The 18449-nt window shown below is 40.6% G+C and overlaps 1 protein-coding gene across 2 annotated transcripts in view; it reads right to left on the minus strand.

Annotated features, from left to right (window-relative positions):
• Positions 1 to 18449, minus strand: part of DDX10 (DEAD-box helicase 10) — a 192613-nt gene that overhangs the window by 1309 nt on the left and 172855 nt on the right. The window lies entirely within an intron of this gene.

Genomic DNA, 18449 nt, shown 5'->3' on the forward strand with positions numbered 1-18449 from the left:
AGCCATAATATATAAATAAAAATAAAAAATAAAAACCAAAAACATTGTACAAAATATGTATCCAACAAACTTGCAACCAAATAACAGTTTAGATACACAAATATGGAGTATATCCTTCTCTAGAATGATATGGTGACTATCTACTTAAAATGCTGGTATACCTTACACCTGTAAGAGCATGGGGAATTGCTCCTTTCAAATGTGAGTAATCGTGAAATCCTTTTGCCCTCAGCTTGTTACATGTATTACTCCATAAGATATGGCTTCTGTCTCACAGAGATTTAGTAAAAAATAAAATAAAACATTGTTCTAGTTAGTGTAGATACATTTCAAGAGTTCAGAGAATGAACATATAAATGTATCTAGACTCACTTGAGGCACTTTTTTTTTTTTTTTAAATATTCTCTCTCAACAAATCTGTCTTATTAACGTAAAGAAATATATATTGTGATTAGCCTGTCTTTCACTTGCACATAAACTGGTCGTTCTAAGAGGGCAATCTACAGTTTGGCATCTATGCGAGACTTAGGTTATGTTTTATCTCCCAGAGGAATGGTTTTGATTCAAATATTGAGAAGAACCACCAAGAAAATGTGAGTGTGTGATTTTAGGGGTCTATTTAACAATGAAAATACCGGAAATCTGTAAACCTGATGTAGTTGCGGATTCCTCTAGTTAAAAGCCATGCCCTGTTGTCCTGGATTTTTTATTTGGGGAGGGGGAGGGGGTCCACTTGTGTCATTTCCCAAAAAATAAAGAAAAAAGATAGTCTAAAATTGTAAAAATGTAGAGTATCACAGAGTATCATCATGCAACAATAAATACATAGCTCTGCGTGGGCAGGGCTGTTTCTTAGCCACACCTTACACAATCCACCCATGCAGGTTACTCCCCAATAAAATATATATGTTTAAATTGGTTAATATTTCAAACTCCTTATCATACCAGTTGCCGCAAACATGTATCAATTTCAAATGATTAATTGTACAACTATCCCAGATGCCTCAATTTAACTACAGAGCACATTCAGATCTCATAACATGACATTGTTAAATAGCACGGTATTAATTCAGTGCTTCTTTGCCAACATAACTAACACTGTTCTTTCACGACCTTAATAATTCTAAATTGAGTTCAGTAACTTGTTCCTTGATCCGTTAAAATAATCAATGAAGAGTTCAGGTTAATCAAGGCTCACAATGTTCATGTTTGTTTGGTGTTCAGAATTACTGACCCACTAAATCTAAAATTACTAAAAATAAGATGCTGGTTGGGCTTTTGAATATATAACACTTCATTGATAATAATAATAATAAACAAAAAAGCCATTCTACCAATTTTTTTCTTTTTTTTTTGTTTATTCTCTAGGATATTCCCCATTTAGGGGTTACCCCCCCCCCCTTTTTGTGCCCTCTACCTTGTGATATCTAAATTTTGGCCCTAGGTTAATTTTTTTCATTTTCTTGGTATAATAATATAACACTTCATTGCTCCAGACAACGGAATTTTTCAACATTTATTTCCATTCAAGTATTCCTGACACCATTTATGTCAAGGAATCAAGGATGTCCTCAAGGCCAACAATTTGTTAGCCAATGTCACCTTCCGAAGCAACGCTGGTACTACAGTATCTGATATTGTTGGAAGCACAAACCCCAGGTTTAGAGAACTGTGGTATATGCTGCAGGTAAATCAAACAAATGTATGGCATGCATTAAAGCAGAATTTTTATGTGGGTTAACTAATTTCCATTTTGTAGACGTTTTTATATTTTTAAATTAATGCTAAAGATGTGAGTGGCATCGCAATCCAGTTTAACGCAGGCTGAGCCAGGGCACTTAATACAATTGAGTAGTAGAACATTAACATTCCTTTGGATTACGGAAACATATACCACGACGATTGACAGGGAGTCAAGACGGATGTACCCAGTTCCACGACAGATGTGTGGATTCCTACATTTAATTTACTTTCTAATTGAATTTACTTTTCACAACGCACTATGTAAACAGAATATTTAAAACCCTGTGAAGTAGCAGTACGCCTTTACATGTACATCTATACACGGTTCTACAACCAATAAGATCAACTGCAACATACTAGCAAAACAGAAACACGCAACAGAAAATGGTATGAAATGCTATGAAAACAATAGACCTACATTTCCCAACCGGATCGCATGCATTTAGTTCTCATTCACTAATCAGATTTCTGAGCTTAAAACAAAATGCATATGTCCATCAGATTGAAATGGCCTCTAACAAAAAAACCATCCGTTAGATATTAAGTGGCTACATGCAGAGTATTATATGAGCAGGGATTGGAGACATTAGACAGCCAATTCCCAGTACGCTCATCATGAGCCAATCAATGCTAATATGCCAGCACACAATTACTTAAAGTAATCTATTCCACTCTATTCATTTTCACTTCTTAAAGGGACAGTAGTGCTTAAAAAAATAATATGCAGCCGTTTTTTCTGAGAAGAAACATTACGCTGTAAGAGCAACTGGCACGCACGCACGCACACCAAGTATCATAGGAAACCATGAAATTTGCAATTCAATTTCAGCTTTTTTAAGATGATTTGTAGAACTTTAAATCCAGTGTTCATAGGTTGACAAAAATAGAGCGGAAAAAAAACAAAATCGGAAAGGGGGTGCAATTTTGGCAAAAATCACGTTCATGGGAACCTAAATCTGCATAATATAGATTTATCGGTTTCAATAAATATATTTTATTGTATTGTATATTGTTACTTAATTGTGCGTACAATGATACGTTAAAAGTTGCACATTTGCAATGGTGCATGTGCTTTTTACATATAAAAAACAAAACAAAAGACCTGAAACAGGATGTGTAATGGCTCCCAACCAGCCTGTGAATTAAGCTCCTAATTGTAAAGCAGTGAGTTGCTGTCCCTCAGAAAAAGGAAACTGCTTGTACCCTATTTGAGTGTTATAAATGAAACAAAGCCTATTTGAGCGATATATAGAACTGCATTAGGAGTTAGGAAGGGGAGAATTTAAAGATTGAATCGATGCGGAGAGTAAAATGTAGCTCGGAGTCAGGGCGTTCACCAAACCATTGGCAAATGACAAGCCATTGTACTTGGCAAATGACATCAATGCAAAAGTGGAGGCAATAGTCACATAGATTTCATGCCAGACACTAAACATTAAACTCTTACTTCAAGTAAAACTAGTTATCTCCTACAATTTTACATGGAATCAAGAAACCTTTTCAGATGTATAGGTAGAAACTTTATTTTACCAATCCTTGGAAATCGCACATCTCTCACAACATTCAGTGAGGCCATCACAGCACCTTACAGTTCATGGACTTTGGAAGAGGTGCTGCTGAGATGCTTGGGGGTGCATGCAAACCAAAAAAAAAAAATCAAATGCATTTAATAAACAATGTAATAATCTGATTGGTCATTTGCTTTGGTTATTCAATCTATTTTCCCCATTCTTGTTGGGAAGCAAGTACCTTTTTGAATATAGATAAGACCTTCAAACCATACCTTTCTCAAGCAAACAGACAATGTTTTTATTGAGTATCAGATACATTCCATTTCTGAAAACCCTCAACCGAATGATACTATTATAATCCAAAATCCAGAACGTTGGCCTTGTTGGCTCATCCTATTTTCGAACAGGGAAAGAAAACTGCTGGAGGGAATAAAAGTAAACAATGTAATATATCGATCTTTCCTAATTTCACAAGCTGTTTCCAATTACAACACTTTTTAGCTTAATGATGTAATTCTGGATGCAACTATTTTCCAGCTCTGAAGTCTAATTTCTGCACGAGAGATTTTAATTAAGAACTGATCAAGTCTTGTTTTCTTCTGTAGCACCAGATGGCTCCATATTCCAGGTGGCTTTATTTCATTTTAATTGATGTTTAATCAATAGTACCTGTGTGTATTAACTGGGGTCGTCTGAGAACTCCTGATAGGAGCTGCTATTCCAAAAGACATGGTGGGGGGGGAATTCAAAGAAAATAAAAATATAAAATGAAGAACCGAGAAAAGAAAACTACTGTTAGGCTGATCAAAGTTTTAGGGGGCTTGTGGGGGGATGGTGGAGGGATCAGGTTTGATAGAAGCTTCTTTCTTACAAGTGTCCCAATTGGACAATAACAGAGACATGCCTACATTTAGAAATCATTGGAGTACCACGTTAAAGTGCATTGCTCATCAACACAATAACACATGATGTTAAAGGACCACTTCAGCTTAATGAAGTGGTCTGGGTGCCAGGTCCTTCTAGGGTTAACCCATTTTTTCATAAACATAGCAGTTTCAGAGAAACTGCTATGTTTGTGAATGGGTTAAGCCTTCCCCTATTTCCTCTAGTGGCTGTCTCACTGACAGCCGCTAGAGGCGCTTGCGTGATTCTCACTGTGAAAATCACAGTGAGAGCACGCAAGCGTCCATAGGAAAGCATTATGAATGCTTTCCTATGTGACCGGCTGAATGCGCGCGCAGCTCTTGACGCGCGTGCGCATTAAGCCAAATGGGAGGAGAAGAGGAGGATCGGAGGAGGAGAGCTCTCCGCCCACCGCTGGAAAAAGGTAAGTTTTTACCCCTTTTCCAGAGCCGGGCGGGAGTGGGTCCCTGAGGGTGGGGGCACCCTCAGGGCACTCTAGTGCCAGGAAAACGAGTATGTTTTCCTGGCACTAGAGTGGTCCTTTAAGGAACACTTTCTACGTTCCTTTTGTGCTCTTTCGTCACAGTACAAGCTTAAGAATTATACTGAGTCATTATATAAAATGCAAAGCAATTTTAAAAGCCAAATGGATGTCTAAAGGGATTGTCGATTTTCAGAGAGCACCAATTCCTACGTCCGTAATAATTATTCAACTGATAACTGGAGGACAGGAGAACACAAAGAAGGATACTAAAAAATAGAAAACAGAGGTTACCCAATGGTTGTCCGACACATATATTAAGCAGAGACATTGAAATGTTCACGGCATACAAAGTCTCAGATGACAGGATCCAAGACGTTATCATGGCACCGCATTAATAAACCCTCAGAATATTGAACATGAGTAATTATTTGCTTGTACAGAAACATCTGCCATACTGATTTGAGCAAAAATTTGGAGTATAAAAAAAAAAAAATGTGACTTAAAATATTGGCATTTTTGATAATCAAGCATTCTGTGCCACAAATTTTATTTTCAGATAATAAATTTTAATTTATAAGACTCAGGCAACAATCCTAATGAAGATTAATTACTGCGGAGTCTGTCTGAAAGCTCAGTGTAGCTTCTTCCTAAGTTACTGTCAAAATACTAATGAAAATATATTGTGTCGGGAAACTCTATTCTCTGGCCGTTTCCTGGATGCAATAATGTCCGATGTGTGAAGAAAGTAAACAAAAACATTTTAGCAAAGAGTAAATAAAAAGAAAATGAAAAAAAAAAAAAAAAAAAAGACTGAAATACAAAAGTGAAAGTATGAAGATGCATGTAATGCTTTCAGCCATGTCATCCCTATTATGTCGGACCTACTGATTTACTACGGAAAAATCCTGCCTATAACAGGGGTGGAAAACCTTTGGCTCTTCAGATGTTATGGGCTATGTATCCCTTGATGCTGGGGTGTAAGAACATTAAAGCAGATTTAGTCCACAACATTTGGAGTGCTGAAGGTTGCCTACCCTGGGCCTTATAATGATCTTTTAGACCCAAATACAAATGTACCTAAAGAGATACCAAAAGAGGCACCAAAATCAGCTATTTGAATGGTATTAAGGTATTTTGATGCACATATGCTGCCCCAGCAGCCTTGCAAACAAAAACTGGAGTTTCTCAGAAATGGCACAGTTAATATTTCGCAATTCACACTGCTCTTGTGGCTAGTATGCATGCAAAAGCATTCCGATGCTAGACACTGGGTATGTTTCCATGTGATATAGAGCAGAGGTAGCTGACCCTCCGCACTCAAGATGTTGTTGACTATATCTCCTAAAATTCTCTTACAGTCATAAGTCAAAGTGAAGGTTGCATACCCCTGGATATACGATCAGCAATTTGCCGTGATGCGCTGTGTACCCAAAATGTTAACTATAAAAAAGCGATTCTTGGGATCAAAAATTCTGAATATATACTGCTTAAGCGGCAAGCACAAAACTAATATATAATATTTATCAACCTTCCGTTTATCAGTGGAGATACTAAAAAATGAATAGTGTAATGGGAATTTAAAAACTTCAGATTTTTAAGTATGCAGGTTATATATTTTTTAAAATCTCTATCTAATCTGTAATAGTGGTACATGTTCTAATCTCCGACTTTAAAGTAGGCTGCAAACACGTACTGACTTTTTCAAAGCAGAACAGTGCAAATGATATATAAATAGAGACCTAATAAATTATATGTGGCGAAACCAACCTCGCCACTGGGCCCTGGAGAAGCCTGTTTGCTAGCCTCCTACCTACTGACTATGGCCCCTGGGTTATTTGGGGCATATTGAAATTGGATGTATGGTTTTAAAGTTACAGTGTGTATGTGAAAACTGTATTTTTATTGTATGTAATAATTGGTTTAACTGTTTATCTGAGGGGAGGGAATGTGTGGGTTGCACCAGATGTGTGATTGGTGATTTTATGCCTCCCCCTGGGTGTGGCCTGTAAGTGTACAAGTGTAATAAAAGCCAGGCTGGATGAGCCAGTCCAGAGTTCCTGTTTTAACCTCAAAGTGATGTGTCGTCTCATTATTGGGGGAAGGATTTATTGTATGCTGTTCCAGTTGACTGCTAGGGGTACAAGCCTATTCGTATGGTTCCTATTCAATGGTCTACAGCATTCATACGCTTGGGAGAATTTAAAAGGTTTCTTGGATTCGGTGATTATGGTGTCTGCCAGAGTGCTTGGAGTCCTCAGGAAGCACTAGGAGCATCCATTAACGGAGGTACCGAGTCGGGGTGCCAGGTGATCCGTTACATTGGTGGCAAGCGGTGGGATGGCGCCCTAGTGTGAGGTAAAGCAGCTCGGAGACACAGTTCATTTGGATTTACAAATTGAGGGCAACGCTAGCAGTCGTGCAGCGCCCCTGGGAGCAGACAAGTATGGAAGGTTCTGGCTCTGGAGATGATTGGCTGGCCGAGGTGAGGCAGCGAGTGGCCGAGTATGGGGATGATATACCCATGGAGACACGCCGGGTGATCTGGAACCAGGTCATGGCCGAGCGAAACACAAGGCTGGACCGAGAATTCCGGTTGGCAAAAGAGAGGAAGTATGCTCAGCAGCAGGAGCGTTACAGCAGCCGGGTAGAGGCTGCATCCGAGGAGGTTAGCCGTCTTTCCCTGAGGCGGCGGGAGGAACCCGAAGTGGGGGTCCTCATAGACTGGTCCTGTGAGGAACCACAACAGGCAGGTAGAGATGGGACCAAGGTCACTCCACCGGGATGCTGGGCAGCCGGCCCAGATCCCCAGCAGCAGCCAGAGTTGCCAGGTGGGGAAGCAGGTGGCCCTTACTCACAAATGTTGAGGGGCCTCACGGATTGGTCCTGGGAAGACCCACAGATGGCAGGTGGAGATGGGACTGCGGTCTCTCTACCGGCCCTACAGGGATGCTGGGCAGTCGGCCCAGATCCCCAGCGGCAGTGTGCGTTACAGGGAGCTGAAGGTGCCGTTCTTGCTCCCCAGCGGCAGTCTACGGTGCAGGGAGAGGAGCCTGTTATCCCCTCTCCCCAGCGGTTGAAGGTGTGTAAGGGAGAGGAGTTTGTTATTCCCTCTCCCCAGCGGCAGCACAGCTCACCAAGGGGAGACAGTAAGCCCCTCACCAGGGCAGATGGGACCGTGGTCTCTGCGCCCTGCCTACAGGGAGTACAGAGGGTCAGCCCTGCTCCCCAGCGGCTGAAAGTGTGTAAGGGAGAGGAGTTTGTTACCCCCTCTCCCCAGCGGCAGCTTAGCACACCAAGGGGAGACAGTAAGCCCCACCAACAGCAGAGCTGCGCAGCTAAAGGGGAGACAGTCGGTCTCCAGCAACCAGGCTCCAACCAGACTACTCCCGTGGTAGTGCTGGCATCAGGGCAGAGTACCGCTGGTCTCTGCCCACTCAGCAACCCACCAAAACGGCCTACCAGTCCCCCACACAGCCGTGGTGAGGCACCTGGACCTGGACAAGTTATTCCCTTACTCAGGTGTAGTAACCATTTATTGTGGGTGGGCTGTACTGCTGTTTCTGTTTTGTGGGTGGGCTGCTGGACTAACAAGGGCACTGACCGGCAAGAGGTCAGGTACCCTGTTAGTCTGTTTGGAAAAGGGGAGAAATGTGGCGAAACCAACCTCGCCACTGGGCCCTGGAGAAGCCTGTTTGCTAGCCTCCTACCTACTGACTATGGCCCCTGGGTTATTTGGGGCATATTGAAATTGGATGTATGGTTTTAAAGTTACAGTGTGTATGTGAAAACTGTATTTTTATTGTATGTAATAATTGGTTTAACTGTTTATCTGAGGGGAGGGAATGTGTGGGTTGCACCAGATGTGTGATTGGTGATTTTATGCCTCCCCCTGGGTGTGGCCTGTAAGTGTACAAGTGTAATAAAAGCCAGGCTGGATGAGCCAGTCCAGAGTTCCTGTTTTAACCTCAAAGTGATGTGTCGTCTCATTATTGGGGGAAGGATTTATTGTATGCTGTTCCAGTTGACTGCTAGGGGTACAAGCCTATTCGTATGGTTCCTATTCAATGGTCTACAGCATTCATACGCTTGGGAGAATTTAAAAGGTTTCTTGGATTCGGTGATTATGGTGTCTGCCAGAGTGCTTGGAGTCCTCAGGAAGCACTAGGAGCATCCATTAACGGAGGTACCGAGTCGGGGTGCCAGGTGATCCGTTACATTATACTTTAGTGGTGGGTACAATGAAAAATAAGGTGCTTGATTTATGAGATTCTTCTTTGAAAACCACTGTAAAGAATCGTGGAGATGATTATTCTATCCTGAGACAATATTGCGGAGAAAGGGCTCCAAGAATATGTCATTTGAGGTAACAAAAATGAAAAAAAAAAAAACCACAAAAAAACACAACTCTAAAATTCTAGGGTGCTCTATCAAATGGGAAAAAAATAAAATAATTTGGTGAGCAGTTTATGTTCTTTTAAACTGCAGATTCAAGTTATATTTATCACTGCTCTAATATAAAGATTCTGTTTAAGAATTGTTCTCTTTTCTATACCAAGTTTTAAATGAATAGTACACATTCTAACAACAGCCCAAAAATATCAAAGCTAAATATTGGAAATCCTCAAATCTGCCAACTACCAGAGAGAATAAAAAAAAAATCCATTAATAAAAACACAACTACAAAGAAACCTGTCACAAGATTCTAGGCAACGTCATAAAGTTTCACAAAATTTGGGACAACTGGCATGCCATTACATCATCTCCTTTGCAGCAACCCCCTCCACCCCCCCCCCCCAAAAAAAAAAACACTACTGTGGCGAAACCAGCTTCGCCACTGTGAACTGGAGAGGCCTGGCTGCTAGCCTCCTGCCCTGCGACTACGGCCCCTGGACATATTGTACTGGAAAAACTATATTTGGGCATGTAATAATGTATATTACTGCTACTGGGCCTTTAAGGGCCATCCGTGGATCTATGGGGACTTTTGGGATACTGTACCTTTAAGACTGTGGAGCGTAGTACAGTAATCCTGCCTTTAATATTTTAATGTCATGTATGTATTTTTTATGCAGTTTAACCTGGGATATGTATGCAGCATTCATCTGATTGTTCGGTAGAATCACTCCATTCATTGTATTGAGGAAACTACCGAACAACCAGACCACCCAGGACTAAGTGTGCCTCCAATTACCGTTTGCAACAATGTTGCAAACGGGTAATTGGCAATCAGTGTAATGTATTCTTTGTCCTCTGGGTGGCCGCCATTCGGGAAACAAACACGTGGCGGCGGCCATCTTAAACTACCGAACAGCGGTGTTTTGCCGTCGAGTGTCTGGAACTAAAATCGGACACTTGACTAGGCAAACACCGCTGAGCCCTCCATACTTCCAGAAATTCGTATAAAAACTACCGAATGACCAGCCGTTCGGTAGAAAGAACCCCACAAACAAGGGAATTCATTCAAACCCTCTCCAGGCTCTATAACACAGGCAATTCGTCTGTTTTCATTCCCTTGTTTGTGACCGGCCGCAGGGCCAAAATGCATGGAACTGTTTTCGGATACTTTACCCATGCGGTCGGTCAAATCTTTGGAACCTCATATCTCCCGAACCATTTATCCGAATGGGCTGATTCTTGAATATGTTGTCCCCCTGAATAAGGGCTATCAGGGGATACCTGTTTTGGAGGTGTAGCATATGTATTTGGGGTACATCCAGGAATTGGGGAAAAAGGTGTACGGTATAATTATGTTAAGTGCTAATCTAAGGGGAGGAAATGTGTGGGAGGTACATCCATGTGATTGGTTAAATTCATCCTCCCCCTGGGAGTGTCCTGTATGTACTTGGTTGTAATAAAAGCCAGACTGGGTGTCCCAGTCCAGAGTTCTTGCTTAACCCTCAAAGCGATGTGTCGTCTCGGTCTTTGGGGGAATGGGATTGTATGCTGACTGCCAAGAGTGTAAGCCGATGTCTGCTTTTCTTGTTCAGCTGTTCCAGTGTTCGTGTGGTTCCAGTCGGGAGAATGGTGTTTGCAGTAGCTGCCTGTGCATCTGGAAAGGGGGATATCGCCTAAACTGGGTTTTATCCTCTTGTGTGTGAAACGGTCCGTTACAACTACACATATACACAGACTATAATGTACTTTAAGCATGTCCAACTCGCAGCTCACAATGAATATCTTTGCAGCCATTACCCTCATTGAAGGTGCCTATTCTGCTAAAAATTTACCCGGCGGGGAGGAGAGGTTCCTGGTGGCAGTGAGGGAGCTCAGTCTTCCTGCTCCTCACTTCTCCCTCGCGCCCGCCCTCTGTAGTGATGCTGGGTGCCAGAATATGACATCATTCCGGTATCACTAAACTGCGCGGGAGCAGGAGGACTGAGAAGATCCCCACTGGACCCCAAAGAGAAGCCCCACACCAGCTCCCAAAGGTAGGGAGCAACAAAGAAATTAGTGTTTGCAAGAATGTGGAAACGTGTGTGTCAGGGAGAGTGTGCGCCTGTGTCTGTCAGAGAGTGCTTGCGCCTGTGAGTGTATGTTAGTGAGTGTGTGTGTCTGTCAGTGTGTGTTATAGTCAGTGTTGCGATGGCCACGGCTGGACAGTGGAGGACCTGCAGGTGCACGGAACACCACGTCACATTCCGACGTGATGTCAACATGCTCCACCTTCACAGGTTTTCAAGGAGTAGCGAAAGGATCCGCTTTGGCACAGGGTGCAGATGGCATCATTGGGGGTATACCAGAGGCTGGACCCCCCATGATGACATCTGGCAGCGGCAATGTGAGTGGAGTCTGCTTCTATGTTTTTTTTTTTGTTTGTTTTTTATCAAACAAGAGCCAGGGTTTAGTAGAGGGGGGAGGAGACTTGGAATTAGTATAGAGGGGGGACTGGGATTTAGTATAGAGGGGGCGACTAGGGTTTAATAGAGGGGGATGCAGTTTTTTTTTTTAATTCTTTTTTTTTGCAGTGCAGAAAAATCATAACAGCAGGTGTGTGGTGCCCCAAAAGCATTCCTCACGCTGAACGTCAACATTTTTAACAATGGGGTTTTCATAAATCCGTGCACATTTATACAATTAAACTGTGGTCCCAGTTTAGCTGAGCATGTCTACCGAAACCTTGGCGGCACAATGCGTTATAAACTTCTTGGAGCATTCAATCTAGGCACTGGCTTATCTAAGTTTTTTTGTTTTTTTTTGCGGCCCACATAAACTTAAACCTTGTTTATGTAGCCTGTGCAAGCCTTTGAGTGTGACATGCTTTATGTACATGTTCAAAATAACTTACAATGTTACATAAAGAAGCCGTCAATGTGCCGTTCCCCTGAAACACAAAACGCACCCCAACAATTAACCTTCTCTCACCATTTCAAAGTCTGAGGTATAAGACATGCAGCCTTAGAAAACCACAATAATCATATCCATTGCAAGAAAGAGGAGGTAAAGTATTGAAACTAAATAATTTGGAACTCGAATGTCTAAAAAGATGGACTATATTTTCACATAAGATGAAATTACTCTTGCTACCACTGCGCACTTTTCGACTGCATTTAAAGATAACCGTTTTTACTTTTGTGTAGAGAATTTTTAGGATAAAAGCCAAGAACAATAAAATGTTGTTTCAAAGAAAGGATAAACTACTGCTCGTCCAACCATCTAACACACCAACCTGTTTTCCAGAAGGGATTATGAATTACCTTTATTTTTTTTTTTTTAAAGTACTTAGGGCTTACTCTGAAAAGAATATATTTCTAAAAGCTCATTGTGAATTGTTACCTGCAAAGCTGGAAACATCAGCTATTCTGTAATAAAATAGGATGGCACCGGAGATAAAGATTACTACAAAGTGGCACAATGGGGTCAATTAACTAACCAACAATAAGCTATGGCAATTCGGCTGCTAAAATTGCTCTGAGGTTCATTTATTTCCTATTAACCTTACTGAAACCGCACTGAGACGAACAGGTTTCTGCTAGTTTCTATCTCATGTCATTGCAGTAAGAATCAGCTAAACAAAATAACTCGTCGAATTATAATCAAAATTTAACAGACCTACCGTTACGTTTCCAAACTATAAGGAAATAAACAGCAGCTAAAGAAAGTTAGGCTGGGGGAAGAAATAGGGTTGGGGTGTCCTACAAATGGCTAAAGACCTCCAAAGAACTTTAGCTTACTGAAGTGTTATATGTGACGCGTGTCTCCACTTTTTTTTCATTTAACAAAAAGTACAGATCTTAATAGCTATTGACACTTTTATAAATTAACCTGGTTACACGTCCTGTTACTTCCTGGTTTGGTTAGCTCAGTGGAGCTAAGCTCAAGAGGCAGTATTTGCCCAGAGCACCTGCCTTGCAAAGACTCCTCATTGAGCTGCATTAGGTAGTCCGTTATTGGACACACACACAAAGTCTCGGCGGGTTTAGAATGGGAGGGCTTGCAAAGGCTGCAATCAAGAGATTGCAAGCGGTTTTTAGTTATAACTCCAATGGGGAAAAAAATTGCATAATTCAATGCACAGAATTTTTACATCGGGGATACATCTATTAATTAAGGGAGTTGGTAAAGACTATGGGTGACTTGGGTTTAAGAGCGCTTTCAGTGCAGTTTGGGAAGGGGTGGAGAGAATAAATCAAACTAGAAAAGCTACAATTTCTGGGGAAATTGTGTGAAGTGTTCTTGCCTCCACCAGGAGTCTACAACTGGAGTGGGCGGAGTAACTGGGTGGAGTGGCTTGAGTAACTGTTGTGTGGTTGGACTGGGCAGAGTAACTGGGTGGAGTGTTTGGAGTGAGTAAAGATAGTAAACATTACACTAACCAATTGATTGATCAAATTTAAAAAGTGCACATGGCAAGCTTGATAGAGTGAGAAATGCATTTCAAATTTGTTTTATTTATATAGCACATTTAATTGCAGCGTTGTTGCCCAAAGTGCTTCACAGTTACATAAAAACATACAGTTATAAAAACATTAGCAGGTGTACAAAAGGCCCTGTCTATGACATCACTTGCTGCTCCAGCCTGGCACAGGTCAGAGTAATTTTGGCGGTTGCCATCTTCAAACGGTCGTATTTTAAAAACTATACATCCTACAGCGAAGAGCTTTATATTGTGAGAATCACAAGACCCAGACCTACATTTTGATGCATACTTGATGCATAGTATGTCTCTGCAATATTAACAATGAAGGCACAGTCGCAGTTTAGAAATTGCCCTTCAAATGTGAGCTTTGCTGAGTGCAGTTTCAATGAATGTCAATGGACGGCGTGAGTTGAAAACAAACGGTCATATTGTGAAAACTATCAGGACTATGGCTTAGCCGTGGACATTTTTAGTGGCAGCAGGGATAGCTGAACGTTTTGATATAAGATTTGTGTAGGTGGGCTTGAAAATGAGGGCTTGGTGGCAGTTTAGAAATCATGTCCTGATTTTTCAGCTTTTGCCAGCTCCCACTCTAGTTTTGAACATTTTGCCATTCATTCCTTTGGGACCAATTTCGCCACAAGAACGACAATATTTCGAGAACCATTTGGCAAAACGTTCCACAAAGTAATAGCACATCAATCGGGAACAATCCGCATGTTTCGGTATATTACTGTCTATGTAGTGTAAAAACTGTGGGAGGAGTTAGGGTGGTAAATTTGGCTATAATAATAAGAATAATATATATGTGAGATAACAGTAAGTGGTCTTGCTATGCAAGAACACTTAATAAAAGGGAATTCAGTGGCAATTTGAGTGTTTGCAGAATTGGTTAAGAGAGATATGGCCGATTTAATATTTAATGAAAGGAATTGCAAATAAGGCTGAAATAACCAAATATATATTTTGTGAATAGCTAAATGGGTTTCACATAAAGAGGAAAAAAACATTTCAGTTTTCTACAGTTTAATTTAATTTGGGTGCCTTTCTCCATTCCATGACTCACTCATTGTAATTGGCATGACACAGGTAGGAAAAGCACACAGTAAGAAAATATTCTATTTCCAATAGCCAAAACCAGAAAATGAGTACATAGGGGGAGTGTCCGAATGTATATTTAGGGAGCAGGCGATAGAGAAGAATACTTCACTAACTTTATGACCTGTTGATGGCTATTGATGTAATCAGGATTCTTAGATAAAGAGCAAAGTATTATAATGTTAAACACGCACAACATTCTGGGGCCCCCCTTTAGAAAAAAAGGAACTGGAAGATTTGGGACTAAGAAGGTGATGACCCTCCGAAAAAGGGACATGTGTGAAGGATGCCGTTTTAAGCATTTAGTAACCAAGAGGCTAAAACCAACTCTCCAGATTGTTTATATAGCAACCTCATTATAGACCTTAAGGACAAGGTTGCTGTAAGAAAACACAGAAAGACTTCAATCAAGCTCTAAGTGCTGATTGACTGCACAGTAATGTATGGATGCAATCAGTACAAATGTGTTCCAGGAAGCAGAATGAAGAGATGCATGCTCTGAATAGTAAAACCTGAAAATTAGTTGTCCCCCAAAAGTGCAGTTTGCACGCATCATGAAATATTGTGTAAGCCGAACAGAACTATGTTAAGGTGTATATGGCATTTACATAAGTAATTCGACTAGACCATAGAATCTTCTCTATCCATCCAGCGGTACGTGCCTTGTGGAGGGGAGGGGGCCTTTGGCAGTGTCCTGACATTCAATTATGAAGCTAGCTGTTATTCACTAAAGTGATCGAATTGCCAGAAATTTGTGATGAATTCAAAATAAATTTCCCATTTAAGACCAAAATAGCCAAACTGAAAACAGAATTAATTTGGGAGATTTTTTTCTGATCTGAATATTTTTGCCTACATTTAAAAATTTGCTTTGAATTTACACTTTATACTCACTTTAAGGGGATACTATAGCGCCAGGAATACAAACCCCCCATGTTAAATAAGGAGTTGAAAATCCTTTATTTACTTATTTTAACCCAGTGCCAATGTCCCTCAGCAGTAGGTCGACACTCCGCTCCTTTTGGTGCCCCGCGACGAGCTGGTACTAATGCATTGAATCAATGCTTTCCTATGGGGAAATATCTGATGCTGAATGTCCTCATGCAGAGCATACTGGACCAAAGGTCCATTTTGATCCAGAAAACACCCCGAGAGGCTGTCGAGGACACAGCCACTGGAGGTAGACTAAGTGCTGCAATGTAGACAAGTGCAAAAGGGACAATGAGCTGAAGTGATCTGGGTGCCTATAGTGTCCCTTTAAGGAACAAATCTGTAGAAATGTGTCATCACTGCCCAGTGCTCTTAATTGTAGCACATCTAGGATATGACATCATGATAGTGCCGCCATACGAAGATTAATTTTACCATAGCAGATGGTGATGGAGTGCTTCTAGAGTCGGGGCAGGGACACAGACCAAGCATTTCCCTTTAACAAGGCCACAAAGGTAAATGATACATGATGTGCCTCCCCAATGTGTCCTATTTCCATAAATGTCAGGACAGTTTATCATTCGTCTAGATTCATCTTGTCGGTTTAGTTTGTCTGCTTACCCTCAATGTCTGCCCCTTGAGTCTGTTTTTATGTATATGCATCTCCTCCTACCCATAGTGTGTTTACTTAGCGTTTCCCAAATGTTTTAATGTATTCCAGTTTGTCTTCTCTCATGCATTTTTTTCTTCAGTATATATTAATGAGGATCCTATGGCAAGAGATATGCAAACGATTGCAAAAAACTTGCAGATAACTTGTGATTGGATAACTCGAGACAAGGTGCTACAGCTATTAAAGAAAATTAATGTAAATAAAGCTCCGGGGCCTGACGGTATTCACCCACGAGTACTTAAGGAGCTAAGTGGGGAAATAAGTGAACCTCTGTATTTAATTTTTCAAGATTCTTTTGTTTCAGGTGTTGTACCGGAGGATTGGAGGAAGGCAGATGTTGTTCCTATATTTTAAAAGGGTTCAAAATCCTTGCCTGGAAATTATAGACCTGTGAGCTTAACTTCTGTAACTGGGAAACTATTTGAAGGGCTATTAAGGGATAATATTCAGGAATTCATTGGGAAGAACTTTGTTATTAGCAATAATCAGCATGGTTTTATGAAACATAGGTCATGTCAAACTAAACTAATTGAATTCTACAAAGAAGTAAGTAGAAGTATAGATCAGGGTGTTGCAGTGGATGTGATCTACTTGGATTTTGTCAAGGCATTTGATACGGTTCCTCACAATAGGTTAGTCTTCAAACTAAAAGAAATTGGTCCAGATGAATATTCTTGTTCTTGGGTAGAACATTGGCTTAAAGATAGAGTACAACGAGTTGTAATTAATGGTACATTTTCAGGCTGGCCAAAAGTGGTAAGTGGTGTCCCTCAGGGTTCTGTTTTGGGACCACTTCTATTTAACATATTTATAAATGATCTTGAAATAGGCATTGAAAGCCATGTATCAGTGTTTGCAGATGACACAAAACTTTGTAAAGAAATAAAATGTGAGCAGGATATTGATTTGCTGCAGAGGGATTTGGATAGATTGGGGGACTGAGCTCTAAAATGGCAGATTAAATTTAACGTAGAGAAATGCAAAGTTATGCACTTCGGGGTTAAGAATGCACAAGCAACTTACACACTAAATGGTAGTGAATTAGGGATAACAACACACAAGAAGAATTTGGGAATTGTTATAGACAACAAATTAGGCAGCAATATGCAATGTCAATCTGCAGTTGCTAAAGCCAGTAAGGTTTTGTCATGTATAAATAGGGGCATAAATTCTCAGGATGAAAAAATAAACCACTGGTAAGACCACACCTTGAATATGCTGTGCAATTTTGGGCGCCTGTTCTAAAGAAAGATATCATGGCACTAGAAAAAGTGCAGAGACGAGCTAAAAAATTGATAAAAGGAATGGAGCATTTTAGTAATGAAGAAAGGTTAAAAAAATTAAATCTGTTTAGTTTGGAAAAACCGCGCCTGAGAGGGGATATGATAACTTTATACAAATATATTCGGGGCCAGTGCAAACCTTTATCTGTATAAAATAAAAAACCTTTATAAAAAATAAAAATAAAAAGGGGAAATCCCTGAAAAATTATATGTTTTTTGTGATCGCTGCCACTCAGAGTGGTGCAAAGTAAAACAGGTGAAGATTAACATGCTGAGTTGTCTACCTATAGACAGCACAAAACTGTGCAATATATCCAGGATCTGCTGAAAGCAAAAAAAAAACACAACTTTACTATTAACATCCTTAAAACGTTACAAGAATGAGATTCTGTATATTCCAGTAGATGTTTAAATACGACGATAGCGGTGGAAGTTTGAACGCAGAAGAAAAAAGGAAGGGAAAAATTCTGGGTTGGTTAGTGTTCCCCAAATAATTTTGAGGGCTCAAGTCGACCCTGTGGGATACGAAGTGCAGGACAGAAGCCACACAGGCTTTGCGTAACATTCTAATTTATGTAGAGCCACAATTTGTGGGGGGATGATCAAGGGTCTTCAAATAAACGTCTTACTGAAGGTCTAGCTATTCAAATATTAGTCACGTAGATTCTTTCGGCAAGCCAAAGATACGGAACAAATGTTTTTCATGCTTGTGTGGATTTAATTGAGGCGGCGGAGTACAATACACCTGTGTGATATGGAAGTTTCATATTATGGTAATGAAGAATGTCCCCAAGCATCAGAACAGCATGGAGTAACATCCATTCATCATTAAAAATATTTATAATTTGGTATTTAGCATAATATCGTCATGGAATTCTATTATTTTAGAGTCTGCCATTAGCTGCAGCAATGCCTTAGAGCTTGCTTCTTCAGTTTGGTGATGCACAAAATCCAGGCAAGTTTCTGA

The sequence above is a fragment of the Pelobates fuscus genome, chromosome 1, assembly GCF_036172605.1.
Source record: "Pelobates fuscus isolate aPelFus1 chromosome 1, aPelFus1.pri, whole genome shotgun sequence".
NCBI classification, from domain to species: domain Eukaryota; kingdom Metazoa; phylum Chordata; class Amphibia; order Anura; family Pelobatidae; genus Pelobates; species Pelobates fuscus.